The sequence below is a fragment of the Chelon labrosus genome (genome assembly GCF_963514085.1).
Source record: "Chelon labrosus genome assembly, chromosome: 1".
NCBI lineage: Eukaryota > Metazoa > Chordata > Actinopteri > Mugiliformes > Mugilidae > Chelon > Chelon labrosus.
This window is the reverse complement of record NC_140337.1, coordinates 35,782,558-35,798,364: the sequence shown is the minus strand read 5'-3', so window position 1 is coordinate 35,798,364 and position 15,807 is coordinate 35,782,558.

The following is a 15,807-nucleotide window of genomic DNA, read 5'->3' as shown; positions in this document are numbered from 1 at the left end:
GGAACAAATTAGTGGTGTTACTGTCCTTTTTATGCACTATTTGTTAGCAAACCTTGCATGTAGTAATTTGCTGCTCTGCATCAGACTTTTTAACCCCTTCATGCCTAGTATCGCAAATTTGCAAAGCACTGTTTCCATTCAGACTGCAGCCGAAATACAGTAACGCAAAAAAATTCCTAGGAACCTTTTACAAGCACTAGTTTCTCGTAGGACCGGGTGGAGTGGTAAGCAAAAACACAAATATTTAATTTCTTTATGATTGAAAAATCAATTCAGGCATTAAGGGATGTGGTGTACTGAGATGCCACTGTGGGTTCTTTCAGCAAGGATTTAGAGAGCAATGACATTTTCATTCTTTATTGTTTAGGTCACAACACAGTTACACGTCTATAGGTGTCCTTTGCAGGCGTAGTCTCGCGCTCCCAACAGCCAAGCGCGTCGTCTTCTGTGTCGTGTCTCATCTCTCCCAGGTCCGGCACGCTACTGTGTTTAAATTACAGAGTGATTAGTCTAACAGGATGCAGGTGTGCCAATCACTCTCACCTGGTGAGATAGTGGCTGATCAGACCACGTTGACACACTAGGGGGAACTGAAAGACACTACACTAACCTCACTAAGACATATTACAACAATTAACGTCTAACAACAAACTAATTTAATACTACTATTACAGAGTAAATAAACTTATGTGAAACCAACAAGACTGGATTAAGTAATTTCAAAATTATTTGGTCAAATTAGTCTTAATTGATCAGGCAGTGTTCAGCTAACTTAACAAGCATTCATTACACTGACCTAACTCACTAATGTAAATGTAACTCAGCTGCACTGAGTAACACTAACTGAACAACTCCTTGTAGTTCCAACTTAACGGACTTGAATAATCAGTACTTGCATAGTTTTCTTTATTATCAAGTTGGTGATTAATGTTGGACTTACTAAACCTAGTTATGTCAACAATTTCCACACAATGTAGTTAAGTAAATTCAAATTACAACACCTTAGTTCTGTGAAAAATATTATTTATTAACAAACAAAACATTCATTCTTCTTCTTCTTCTGCCCGCTTATTCCTGTTAAGGGTCGCGGGGGTCTGCTGGAGCCTATCCCAGCTGTCATCGGGCGAGAGGCGGGGGTCCACCCTGGACAGGTCTCCAGTCCATCGCAGACACAAACAAAACAAACAAACAGCTAGCGTGAGCTAACATGTGTTCATATATGCTAGGTTTTCGCAAGACAAGTACACTGAAAAAAAAAGGCTGTTGGATCTACATGAAAAAAGTATGTACATCAGTTGCACATATTAAAGTTATGTTTCCTTAAAATGATTTACTTGCGTTAAATATACTGAATTACTTTTTGTTAAAGAAACATGACTTTTGTATGTTAATTCAACAATTATCTTTAATGTTAAGTGTATTCAATTACTCTATGTTAAACCAACGTAATATTTTTAAATGTTACTTTAAAGCTTTTTTTATGCTTGTTATATTCAATTATCATCTGTTAAAGCAACATAAGCTTTTTACATAAATTACACACACTGTTGTTCTGTTAAATCTACCTGACCTGGACAAGTAAATCACACACTATTAAGTTATAAAGCTTTTACATACTTTTCTCATCCATTGCATGATAAAATTATTTCTGTGCATTAATTTCTGTTACTTAAATACATCCATTTTGTACATCCTTCTGTCTGATGAATTACCATGAAATTTCCAAAAACAAATAAGACATAAAGAAAAACTTCTACTTTTTACTAGTGATTTTATTTTGTCAAAGAACACAGCAAGGTACATTTTGGAAGAAAATGAAAACAGCATATATGCCACAGATAAATAAAGTATAAATAAAAGGCAGTGCAAGTATTTGTCCAAACTCCAGTACAACAGTAACAAAAGAGCAACCATGGTCCATGGCAACAGCTCATTCACAGAGTCTGTTTCTGAGGACTTGGCCTTTCTTAGAGAGCGTGTTTTCACCCAACTTCATCACAACTTTCTGAAGCACTTCAAAAAATACTTCAGTTCAGGAGGGTAGCTGAGGTTCAAAGCATACAAAATAACATGGCAGCATCTAATGCAATGTTGTCCAGATCATGCAGTACCATCTGGCCTTCCAAGACGACCACAATGTCTTCAGGTTTACTGGTAGCATCATGTCTAGCGGCATATATTCCCCCACCACGGTCTCCTCAATGGATCCTTGGAACGAGGGCTTCATCTTCTGCCTGCAGAGCGCACGATCACAAAAGTAACAAAGTGAGATCAAACAAAACACATTTAATGTATACACTTGAAACATTATACTGAATGTCTGCACAAATAATATACAAATCTCTGAATCCCTCTGAATATAATAATCTATTAATGCCATTTTGTACTCCATTTATTCCAACGCAGTTTAAAACTTGTGCATGGACACAGTGAAGTATAAACAGGAAATGACATTACACTGTCGGGTTCTGTCCAATCGGAAACAAGAAGTGTTTCATTCATTCATTCATTCATCTTCGTCATCTTCGAGGCAGGGGTCCACCCTGGACAGGTCGCCAGTCCATCGCAGGGCTAACACAGAGAGACAGACAACCATTCACACACACACACCTACGGCCAATTTAGAATCACCAATTAACCTAATGAGCATGTCTTTGGACGGTGGGAGGAAGCCACGCGGACACAGGGAGAACATGCAAACTCCACACAGAAAGGCCAGCCGGCCCATGAATTCGAACCGGTGACCTTCTCGCTGTGAGGCATCAGTGCTAACCACCTCTCCACTGTGCCGCCCCAAGAGGTGTTTCAACATTTCCAAATGTTGTTGTGTCTTGTGTCCAATGTTGTGTTTTGACCTTCAGGGCCACCATACTAACTGGATGTCTTAACTAAATGTAAATAGGCTCGTTCGACTTCATGCAGATCTGTGCAGATCTGACTTGACGTGATGCATGCTGGGTTGTTCTGCTCATAGACCTCGAATATGATTGGTTAAAATGAACTTGTTCAACCCAGCATGCATCACGTCAAGTCAGATCTGCACAGAATCTGCATGAAGTCAAACACGCCTAATAACTCATAATGGTAACAATTTTCTCTCATCGGATAATGTGGATGGACTTCGGCCGAGTAGGAGCGTCCACTGTAAAAATCTACAGTAAAAGGCAGCTGTAGCCGTTTCCCCAAAACTTTTCAGGGCGACTTTGACTTTCCACACCTCGCAACCGCGGATATGACTCCGCAGGCTAACAGGGCGGTTATGACCCTCCCCTCTCCACTAAACGTAAACTCCAGTAAATGTTAGCTTACATCGTCTTATTCATGTTGCTGAGTGTTCCTGGCTGATAAAAACATCGGCTTTATGAAAACTATACGTCTAAAGTGACTACCTTGAACTCTGACAAACATTTTATAAGTTTTAATTGTCCTTACCTTGTCCGTAACTCTCCAAGTCCACTTCAGGGGCACTTTACACGGAAACGATTGGAGGTGAAAAGCGCAAAACATTTTATCGGATGTCCTATATCGTTTAGATGGTGACGGCGTTTTTGGGGGTTGAAAACGCAAAAAAGTGAAACCACCCTCCAGAGTGGAAATCTTAAAAACGCTCCACCCTCGCGTCACCGTATAAAGGGTGAATAACGCAAAACTGCGTTTCTCGTCGAATAGAAATGACGTGACAAGCATGCGACAGGACCGGAAAAACAAGTAAACAACATGTCGAGCTCCGCGATGGAGGTTCAGCAGGCCCTAGCCGCAATAATTTGTGTCCAAGAGTCATCCCAGCAACTGATAAGATTCCTGATTGAGTGTAATAGAGAACAGAGACGAAGAGTAAACAACGTGCTACAAATTCTGGACGCACCAATACAGAGGAGGCGACCTAGAGAGCTGTGGATGCGACCTGGGAGGACTTCTCAGTGGTGGGACAATTTCGTAAATGGAGTGGTGGACGACCGTGCATGGCATGAGAACTTTCGAATGTCCAAGCAGTCTCTTCTTGACCTGAGTGAGGAACTCCGTCCTTACATTGAGGGCGAAACGACAAACATGAGGGCGCCTGTCCCCGTCGTAAAGAAGGTAGCCCTCACATTGTATTATTTGAGCGACGAGGGTCGGCTTCGCAAGACAGCAAATGCCTTTGGTCTATCGAGACCTACTGTGTCCATCATAGTAAGGCAAACATGCGACGCAATAACCACTCACCTCGGGCCGAAATACATTAAGCTGCCATTTACTGTTCCCGAGGCAGAGGAGTTAGTGTCTGGATTTCTCCAGGACCACGGTATGCCCCAATGTCTTGGAGCAGTAGACGGGACACACATAGAGATAAAACAGCCGTCTGTCAACGCGATGGACTACATAAACAGGAAGGGCAAATTCTCCTTGAATGTCCAAGCTGTATGCGACCACAAATACAGGTAGGCCTACAAGGGTCTCACACATAACTTTACAACTTTACCATCACACTCACTGTGACACTCACTCTGTCTCTCCCTCCCTCACATATGTACACACACAGGTTACAAACACACACCGCCATTGCATTCATTCTCTCTCTCTCCCTCCCTCCCTCACACACACACACACACACAGTCTACACACACCACCATCGCACACACACTCGTAGCCTACTTGCTCTCTCCCTCCCTTACACACATAGGCACACACAAACAAACCTTATGTCACTGCATGTTTCACAAATATCTGTATGTCTGTATTAATCATTCTATCCTCTTGTATTTTTCACTACATGTTTGTTTGTAAATATCGCTAGATTTAAAGATACTACATTTGCCTGCTTTACAGATTCATGGATGTGGTGATCAAATGGCCTGGGAGTGTCCATGATGCGCGCGTCTTCGCCAACTCCAAAGTCAACCATTACTTCAAAACAGAGAAGATACCTTCTCTTGATAAACAGATAGTGGAAGAGGAGGAGGCCATCCCCATCTTTCTCTTGGGGGACCCTGCTTACCCCCTTCTCCCTTATCTGATGAAGGAGTACTCAAATGGAGGCTCTACCCCGTCAGAACAGTACTTTGGACTTTGTGCAAAGCGCGCATGGTGATCGAATGTGCATTCGGTCGACTCAAGGCCAGGTTTGCAGCACTGAGGCGGCCCATGGACATCAATCTGCGCGATCTACCAAATGTGATTTATGCATGCTTCATCCTTCATAATTACTGTGAGACCTGCAATGACCATGTCGATCAGCATGCTGAGAGGGAAGCTATGCTGAGTGACAGGGAGCTGCAGCCTCCCACACAGACCAACAGCTATGCAACAGACTGTAATGAGGGAAGAGGAAAGCGAGTGAGGAGAATCCTTACCAAGTACTTAGACCCTTAGTAGTGCACGATGGCAGAAGTTACAGAGGATTAACATTGGTTCAGTTTGTTTATGTTTGATGCTTTTGCCTAACTTACCTTTTTTTTTTTTTTTTTTTGCCTTGGACCGATGACTATTTGGTAGAGATAAATAACACATTTCTCCCATATCCTTTAAGAAAAAAAAGCACACATGACAGTGGATAAGTCAAATGTTTTGTTATCAGCCTGTGTTGCGTTACAACAGACAGCTACCAGTTCCTGAGGATATAAAGCTCCTCTTAAAGCTCTATGGAGTAGACTCCACATGTTTTCAAATTGATGTTTCAACATAGTACAACATTTGTGCTATTTTGCATTTGTTTTATTACAATAAACAAACAAAACCATAAATAATACAATGAGCATTGGCTTTTCTTAAACGGACAACTTACGGCCCACTAGTGTACCCCAAACAGAAATAAAAGTGCTCTGAACAGTAGCTAGATGGGCTACTAAAAAGAAACAGAGAACTTGCGGCCCACTAGTGTACAGTACCCCCAACAAAGAAACAGCAAAATAAAGTGCTCTTAAAACAGCAAAATAAAGTGCTCTTAAAGCAACACACCACCATTTGTGGAAATATGTTCATTTTTCATCTCCCCTTGAGTTGATTGATTGAGCCATACCTTTCTCCTGTTCATCCAGTCCTTCTCTGAGTCTGGCGATATCACTTTTAGCTCCAAATTAGCATGTGTCAATAAATCGGATTGGACCATTAGCATCTTGCCTGGTCTAATCCAATTCAATGATACAGGCTAGCTTTGAGTTAAAAAGTGGTACTGCCAAACTGGTGGCATGTTGCTTTAACAGTAGGCAGGTGAAGGAAAACAGTTTAACTTAAGGTAAACAAACTTTCAACTTGGCCTACCATAACTCATGTTCAATGTATTCGTCATCAGAGAAATCCTCCAGCATTTTTCTGTAAGACAATGGAGGGGCTGTGGGCTGTGATGTTTGTGTGGAGGCTCTGGGCTGTGTTGTGTGAGAGGAGGCCATGGGTGGTTGTGTATAGTGGGAGGAGGCCATGGGTGGTTGTGTATAGTGGGAGGAGGCCATGGGTGGTGCTGAGTGTGGGTATGCAGAAGCCATGGGCTGTGCTGTATATGAATGTGCAGGATGTGTGAGGGTCATGGGCTGTGTTGTGAATTAATGTGTAGGTCCTATGGGTGGTGCTGTGTTGAAGTGGGCAGGTGCTGGCAGGACATGGTTTGCCTGTGGCTGAGAGGTCCAATGTCTCACAAGGACATCAAGACTGTGGCTTATTCGATTTTGGGCCTCAACAATTGAGTCCAGCCTGTCATTGGTATTCTTCTCAGCCCTCTCCATCAAGTCAGCGATCTTCATCTTTACATCGAGGTCAGTGTTCGCAGCATCCTTCCGAACCCTTTTTTGGAGCCTTTCATGCCTATGGCCGTCAAGTCTTGCCTTTAAAATAACAGAGGGAAATATTACCATTCATCAGTTGATATGTGTGGTACTCCACTCCTTGTCCTGTAAGATATAATAGAGTCTGGCCCAAAAAACTCTGAATGACACTTGTAACGTTAACCATGAACCGTTTAATACACTCTGGTCTACTCCGTGGACCTGTCTTACATCTGTCCACACATATCTCTGCATCACTGATCACTTCATCATCTCTTTTTGTGCATTTCTTACATCCCAGTAACTACATACATTTGACAGAAACTTCATTGTATCTTTTACCCTGCTACCTTTCCCAAAGTCACAAACACACTGAACAGTAGAGTTGAACATACAATATACAATTATACAATATAATAATTTCATTACATTTTATACACATGTGTGTTTGTGTGTGTGTGCGCATCTGTAACAGCAGCTAAAAAAAAAAAAAACTTGTATTGACAATAACAAATCGTATGGTATGTTGACTGACAGTAAGCTTCATGAACAAAAACATAGGCCTACCTGGAGTAGATCTCTCCTCTTGTTGACTGCTGCTGTCTGTTTGTCAACACCGCCAACAGGTTCTTCTGCACCGCTCTCGTTGGTAATGGCACTCGGACTCGAGTCAGAATCTCGGCTATCGTCGTTCACGTCAGATGTTTCGATTCCAGCCTCTATTGTTGTTGTTGCCGGTGATGCACCCCATATTTCATTGCACAAATCAAAAAATAGAGTGATGACTCGGCCGTGGCCACTTCGCCGTTGGCTATCCACCGCCTGCCTATACTTCATACGGACGGCTTTCAATTTAGGCGCTATCTTTCCTTTACATATCTCCTCTTTTTGGTGCGGATACTGGCTGGAATCAGCTGGATATTCCTGTATAAATTCCGTCCATATATCACTATATTTGGATTGGCAGGACTCCCAGTCCACATTTTCCTGTGCCTTCGTAGCTTTGTAGTTTAATGTGACGTTGAGCAAAAGCTCAACCTCCTCATCAGTCCAAACAAAATTGTCAGCCTTCTTCTTCGCCATGTTAGCCTATGTGGTTGTTTTGGTTAATGTATTTCGCGCGCTAAGCGTGGAAAAGTAGAAGAAAAGTAAATACCTCTACGCAGGCACTCTTGGGAGTGTTGCCACCTAGCCATCTGGCGGTATACTGCATCTATGTGTATGAAATTTCACACACTTTTGCGTTTCCGTTTGAACACAGATTTGTTTCAGAAACGCTCGTCTAAATGCGGAGTTAAAAGTGAAAACGAAACGCCACTTTTGCGCTTTTGCTTCAGATAGTTTCCGTGTAAAGGTAGCCTCAATTTGTCCAGTGAGGGTGAAAAGATGGCGGCCAAAATTCCTGCAGAAATTTTCCGAGGGGGCAAAGTTTAAAGAGGAAACATAACTCTTTTATGTTTTCTTAACATGACTGAGACTTGTAGACTTGGCATCCACCAAGATTTAAGGGATTATACATGATTGAAGCATGTTCAGAGGAGAACATAACTCAATCATGTCGTCTATACGAAATGTATACATGTAAATTGAACAATCCCCCTTTCCCCCTTTTTTCAGTGTAGTAGCACCGGCAGTACCTCTCTCTAACCATTCAGGAATGTTCCAACATCAAAAAATATACTTAGACAGAGATAGATGCCAATTTGATGAAATCAGGCTCTTGACCGAACACATCCACCTGTCAGTTTTCACACAGCAACAGTGGAGTTTGTGGAATCAGCTTCTGAGCATGCTCAGAAACCCATCTAGAACATTCTCGGTGTGATTGTGCAATTCACTCAGCAGTGTTATATTGAATTTACTTAGCAAGTAAAGTTTTAATTTTAAGTTACACTAATTAAAGTGGACTTGGTTTTAAAACCAAACACATAAATGTTAATTAAATGTAAAATAGGATAATTTATTTAATTCAACAACTCACAGAGTTCACTTTTTTGAGTGTGTGATTGTGCAATTCACTCAACAGTGTTATGTTGAATTTAATTAGCTGGCTTCTTTTGCTTTGACAAGTTTTCAAGATTCAAGATTCAAGATTCAAGATTTTCTTTATTGTCAATTTCTCAATACGTTTGCAACATACCGAAAAATTGAAAAACGTTTCTCTCTCTTTCTCACATAAATAATTCATTTCATTTTAAGTTACACTTATTAAAGTGGACTTGGTTTTAAAACCAAACACATAAATGTTAATTAAATGTAAAATAGGATAATTTATTTAATTCAACAACTCACAGAGTTCACTTTTTGAGTACAAACCGAGCATTTGGGGTGGATGACGCTGTCATCTACTTGCTGCACAGATCCCTTTTGCACCTTGAGGAGCCCAGAGATACTGTGAGAGTCATGTTTTTTGACTTCTCCAGTGTCTTTAACACAATACAACCATCGCTGCTCAAGGGGAAGCTAGAGGGAGCAGGGGTAAACAGCCAGATGACTGCATGGACCATCGACTACCTCACCAACAGACCTCAGTATGTGAGGCTTCATGGCTGTGTGTCTGATGAGGTGCTCTGCAGCACAGGAGCTCCACAAGGAACAGTACTCTCTCCATTCCTCTTCTCCATCTACACCTCAGACTTCAGTTACAACACAGACAGCTGCCTCATCCAGAAGTTCTCGGACGATACAGCCATCGTTGGACGGGTATCAGACGGGAATGACCTGGAATACAGGAAGGTGGTCGAGGACTTCGTCGACTGGTGTGAACGCAGTCACCTTCACATCAATGCCACCAAGACAAAGGAGATGGTGATTAACTTCCAAAGGAAGGCAGCACACACAGCGCCGGTGAACATCCAGGGTTTGGATATCAACATCATGGATGGCTATAAATACCTGGGTGTTCACCTGAACAATAAACTGGACTGGTCAGACAACACTAATGTCCTATACAAGAAGGGACAAAGTCGCTTCCACCTGCTGAGGAGACTGAGGTCTTTTGGTGTGTGTAGGACGCTGCTCAGGACCTTTTATGACACCGTGGTTGCATCAGCAACCTTTTACGCTGTGGTCTGCTGGTGTGGTGGAGTCACAGAGAGGGACAAGAACAGACTGGGTAAACTGATCAAGAGGGCCAGCTCCATCCTGGGCTGTCCTCTGGATTCAGTGGAGCAGGTGGGGGAGAGGAGGATGTTGGCTAAACTGTCCAACATCAGGAACAACCCCTGTCACCCCCTGTATGAGACAGTTGGGACTTTGGGAAGCTCCTTCAGCCAAAGACTGCTGCACCCACAGTGCAGGAAGGAACGCTTCCGGAGGTCTTTTGTCCCCTCAGCAGTCAGGGATGAATAAAGTCTTATCTTATCTTATCTTAATTCATCCTTAACCGGAGAAATTCTTAAAGTAACGGATTAATTTTTTTTAAAAACAATGAAGTTACTGATTACTTAACGCACGAAACTAACGTGTTACATTACAAGTTACACGAAAAAAGTAATTAGAGTACTCTAACGCGTTACTTTGTAACGCATTACCCACAACACTGGTCATGGATCAAAACGTTAGTACACAAACCAGATGTAGCCTGATGTTTATAGGTGTTTGAGCACAAGTAGGCCAAATGCATCAATTCAGGTGGTGAATGAAAGAACCAGTCATCAATATAATCTGATCTCATTTTAGCTTAAAACCCAATTTATGCTTGTTTATTTAGAAATAAATGCCCCAAATTTTTTTTTCATCACACGCTTCGTGCACTGACATGGATAGGGGCCCACTGACAAGAGTGTACAGGGCCCAGAATTTGGTGCTACGCTCCTGAGTGGGTGGCTCATCCTGACCAGTAGCAGAGGATGCTCCAAAACATTTTAGAAGTGTCCCTGAAATTACAATTGAAACTGACATCAGAAGAAGAAAACTACAATATAACTCTGATACAAAACATCCATGAATTACAAATTTAAATAAACATGCCCTTACACGCTAAATGTCTGTCATTAGAAGTGTTGGAGAAGACCGTTTACAATCCCTTTTTGACCTCGTTCCTCTTGTCCGCGTGTTTGTTTAATGGACGACACTGCACGCTTCTGTTTCTAGGTTTGAGTAATTTGAGTAAAAGCAACACAAAGAAATAAGCTTACAGGTGTGGGGCTCCAAAAACTGGAGAGCAGATTTCTTTGAAGCCATTGTTTATTTGGTATTTGTCAGTGGTATTTGTGTGTACAATTTTCTAAAACTGACTATGAGCACGGCCAGATGGTCGTGACACTAATTAGCTAAAGAAGTGGGGACTAGCGATGAGACCAAAGATAGCAGCTAGCGCCAAGTGACCCATACGTCACCTGTCACTCAAGGCGGGAACGCCCTTAATTATGCAGAATTTTAAAACTTAATAAAATATTAGAAAAAGATTAGAAAAAAAATCACCCCAGTTGTCATGAATAGTGAAATAAGGCATTGAGACTAAAACCATTTTTTGTACCAGGCTGTAAACATGTTTAATATTGCTGTAAAGTCGGGCATTTTAACATGGGGGTCAATGGGGATTTGCTCCCTTTTCGAGCCTCAAGCGGTCACTCGATGAACTGCAGTTTTTTGCACTTCCGCATTGGCTTCAATTTTCAGGAGGTTGTTGCCTGCTTCGAAGTTGTTCGTGGCAGCACATTAGCTTGAAGTCAAGACGAACACATTATGAATTAATTCGTTATCTCGAGAAAACAAACTTTGTTATATCGAGATAACGAATTAATGAGTCATTATCATGATATAACAGTGCATTAAAAAAAAAATCCATGGCTGTTCTCGGCTTCCATGCAAAAACACTTAAAGGTCATGAAAATTCATTCAGATTTAGATTGATTCAGATTGATGATGCATCCACCGTAATTATTAAAAAGTATCAATATCAGTATCAGCGATACTAGCCCTGTATTTACTTGGTATCGGAGTAATACCAAATTTGGCGGTATCGCACACCTCTAGTGTTCAGTGTGTCAGAAAGTCATGTGACGAGGGGCAGAGGGCATCGCTGACCATTGTCAAAATAAAATAACTTTTTGATTACAGAAAAAACTTAGAATTATATGGTGATTTAATTTGTTTAACACTCCTACTTCTACCAGTTCTGGGCTCATTGTATTGATGTAGACACAACAGAAAAGAAAAAAAAAAAAAGGCACTCTCTCCAAAGGGGCATCTCAGCTACCACGGGCAAACGGGCAACAATAGCCTGTACCTGTACACGTTCATGATCAAGAACACAATGGAACAGTTCCTGAAGTAAAAGTCCACATGTGTTATCAGCAACAATGAGTCAGAGATCACATGACTGCTGACTGATTGACATGAACCAGGAAACATCTTTTTAATGTTGGACTTCATTTCAGTAGTTTCTCCTCCAAGGTTTTTTTTTTTTTATTTTTTTTTATTTATTATGTCATATAAACAGTACAAACAATTAAGGCATGAGTTGTAAATTGACATTCAAGGGGTAGAACGGCAGTTAAGAAAAAGAAGACATACAGGAAGCAAAGAAAGAAAACCAAAATAAGAAAATAAAATAAAGTGAGGGATTTATTCAGGGATCCCATGAAGTTCAAATAAAGAATATAGTCTCAGGGCATTTTTGTTGTTCATCAAAAATAAAGATTTTTTATAACAGTTCAGTTCATTCTTCCATCCGTTGATGTGGGGTTTGATCTTGAGAAATTTGCATCTGTGAATGTAGTGCTTGCCGAGAATAATTAGGTTGTTAACCAAGAAGTCCAAGTTTTTTTCTTTCAGTTTTACTCCAACTTTGATAGACATCCAGTTCAGATGCTGTAAAGGAATTTGCTTTGACAATATCCAGCCACGAAAGGACAACCAAAAGTCAATGACAAAATCACAATCAAAGAAAATGTGCTCAACCGTTTCAATGTCTCTTTCACAAAATACACATGAATTATTGTCCCAATTAAAACATTTAAACAAAAAATCATTGGATGGATAAATATCATTTAGGACCTTAAATGTGACTTCTTTGGCTTTGTGTGGGATCGGATAAGATAAATATTGCTTTCTTAGTAATCTAGCCTCCACAACCGAATACTCCTTTAAAACATATTTTCTTTTTAATTGACAGGGATAAAGAAGATTAGTTAAGAGATTTCTTAAAAATTTGTTAGAGAAAGATTTGTTGCCCAAACTAATACCTTCCACACTGAGGGTTCTCATTTGGAAAATGTTAGAATGAAGCACCATTTGTTGTGTCAGGGATTGGAAGGGAAGAGGAATGGCTTTTATAACTGCATCATACTGTTTGGTTGAACATTGTAAATTAAATTTGAGACAGAGATTTCCATGAGTTAGAAAATTCCCTTCTTCATCTAAGAGTTGGGAAACAGACCAGATTCCTCTATTTAACCAAGATTCTAAAAACAAGGATTTCCGATGGGACAAAACATATCTATTATTCCACAGAGGAGAATTTTGAGGAGTAAAGTTGTGGTGATAGATAAGCTTCCAGTAAAGAAGAACTTGCTGGTGATAGTTGGAAAGTTTCACAGGCAGTTTGTAAACATCATAATCACAGCGTAATAAGAATTCAATACCACCAAGTTTTTGAAAAATTGCATTTGGAATTGTAAACCAAAAGGAGTCTTTGTGTAGAATAAAAGAACTGAGCCATTTAAGTTTTAGAGCACCATTCATAGCAGAGAAATCAATGGTTTCTCCTCCAAGGTAGTAGGCGCGTTCGACTTCATGCAGATCTGTGCAGATCTGACTTGACGTGATGCATGCTGGGTAGAACAAGTTCATTTTAACCAATCATATTCGAGAGCTATGAGCATAACATCCCAGCATGCATCACGTCAAGTCAGATCTGCACAGATCTGCATGAAGTCGAACGCGCCCGTATTACGGTGTACATTTTAGGACATCCTCAGCTGTCAGACTCAGGTGTCAGACATCAGATGAAAAGGAGTCAGGTCTCAGGAAAAGCGGAGTCAGACGAAAAATTCTCAGATGAAAAGTTATCAGAAGCTGAAAAAATATCCCGCGTCGTCGCGACATGATACGTCATCAAAATGCGACCGCCATAGCAACAGTTGCCCCCATGACGTGACAGCGCGGCCGCCATTATGGACTGAAAACTAAAGGAAAACGCCGAAAAATAATGGGAGTCGATGGCACTGAACCAACTTAACATAACAAATGTAAAGTAATCTTAAATTTTTCTGGCTGTCATATCTAAATATGAAAACAATTTAAAATACATTAATGAGGATGACCGACGTTAAATGACAGAAAATGTTACGTCTAGTATGTGTTGGTTATGCATGGCCTAATTACCCTTAGGAAAAAGTAGGCTACTATAGGAATCTTATAGTATTTTGGGACAAAATATTATAGTAATCTTATAGGAACACTATAGTAATTTGGGTTATAGAAGTACTATAAGACTACTATACAAATACTATAGCGTCTCTAGGATATTATAGAGGTATTACAGAACATAAAATACTTCTGTGATGTTCTTTAATACCTCTATAATATTTTATAGCCGCTACAGTATTTCTATAGTAGTCTTATAGTACTTCTATAACCCAAATTACTATAGTGTTCCTATAAGATTACTATAATATTTTGTCCCAAAATACCATAAGATTCCTATAGTACTTTTTCATCCCCCACCGAATCTGCTTCATTAGCCTACCACTTATGGTTTGCAAAGATACAATTATAAAATTACTGCAAACCTTTAATCTATCAATATTTATGTTCTATTATGCATTTTCCTTGTTATATGAATAACAGAAATTCATGAAATAATATATAGGCAGACACACAGTAATAAGATATTTATTCAAATGTTGATTTTGAAAAATAAATAAATAAAATTATAAATGAACATTTCTAAAGACAGTTAATCTTTTACATAGAATATCACAAAAATATTAACAACTTGTTTTTTCAACATCTCCTTCAGTGAAAGTGCACACAGTGAACGTTTCAATGGCAAGAACAAAAACAATCTGTGAATGTCCTATTACCACTATTTCATCCACCACACTAAAAACACCAATTTTATTCTAAAAAAGCATGTCTATGCTATGGAAAATAAATGTGATCTAATAGTCCGTCAATCATTAGTTTATAAAGCAAACTTGACAGAGATGCACTAGCCTAACATTCATGCAGATTTGCAAACGCTAACAATGCTGTCATTCACGTTCAACATTCAAGTTAAATCACGACATCATTAAAATATTTCCACTTAAATGAGTTATTACCTTTGTGCATCCGCTTCTGGTGGACTGATAATTCTTGCAGTTTATTGCAGAACACTGCTTGTGTTTTGGCCACTTGCTCATCTTCGCTTCTATACTCTTTGGTTGTGTGGCGCGCAAACTGGCGCTAACGATTTCAGCAGCTTTCAGTCCATAATGGTGGACGCGCCTCCGCAGCGCCATCTACAGACTGTTAACAACAGAGTTTCGCCTCTTGGGCTTCTATACTCTTTGGTTGTACTGGCGGAACAGTTGTTGAAGCTCTGATCTGCAGACAGCATTCAAAATTAAACAAAACATTAAGTTAATTAGGTTAACATGACATGAAATATATCTACTTTAAGTTATGTTCTTACTAGGTCTGCAATTCACGTAAGCAAAGGTTAGCTAACCTACGTTAAAACACAAATATTACAGTTATTGGCTAAACATGTCTATAACATTGGATCACTTTTTACATTTTCTTATCATTTCTACATCTAGCCAAGCGCTAAATATATCACGGCACTGACAGAATAAATGTATTAAGCAAAATATTAAACTCACCGTTCTGTACCACCGTCTTCTTTTCACGCTCTCACACAGTAGGCTGCGTATGGCGGTCGCATTTTGATGACGTATCATGTCGTGACGACGCGGGATATTTTTTCAGCTTCTGATAACTTTTCATCTGAGGTCTTTTCATCCGACTCCGCTTTTTCTGACAGCGGTTTTCCTGAGACCTGACTCTTTTTCATCTGATGTCTGACACCTGAGTCTGACAGCTGAGGATGTCATAAAATGTACTACGGATTACGCCT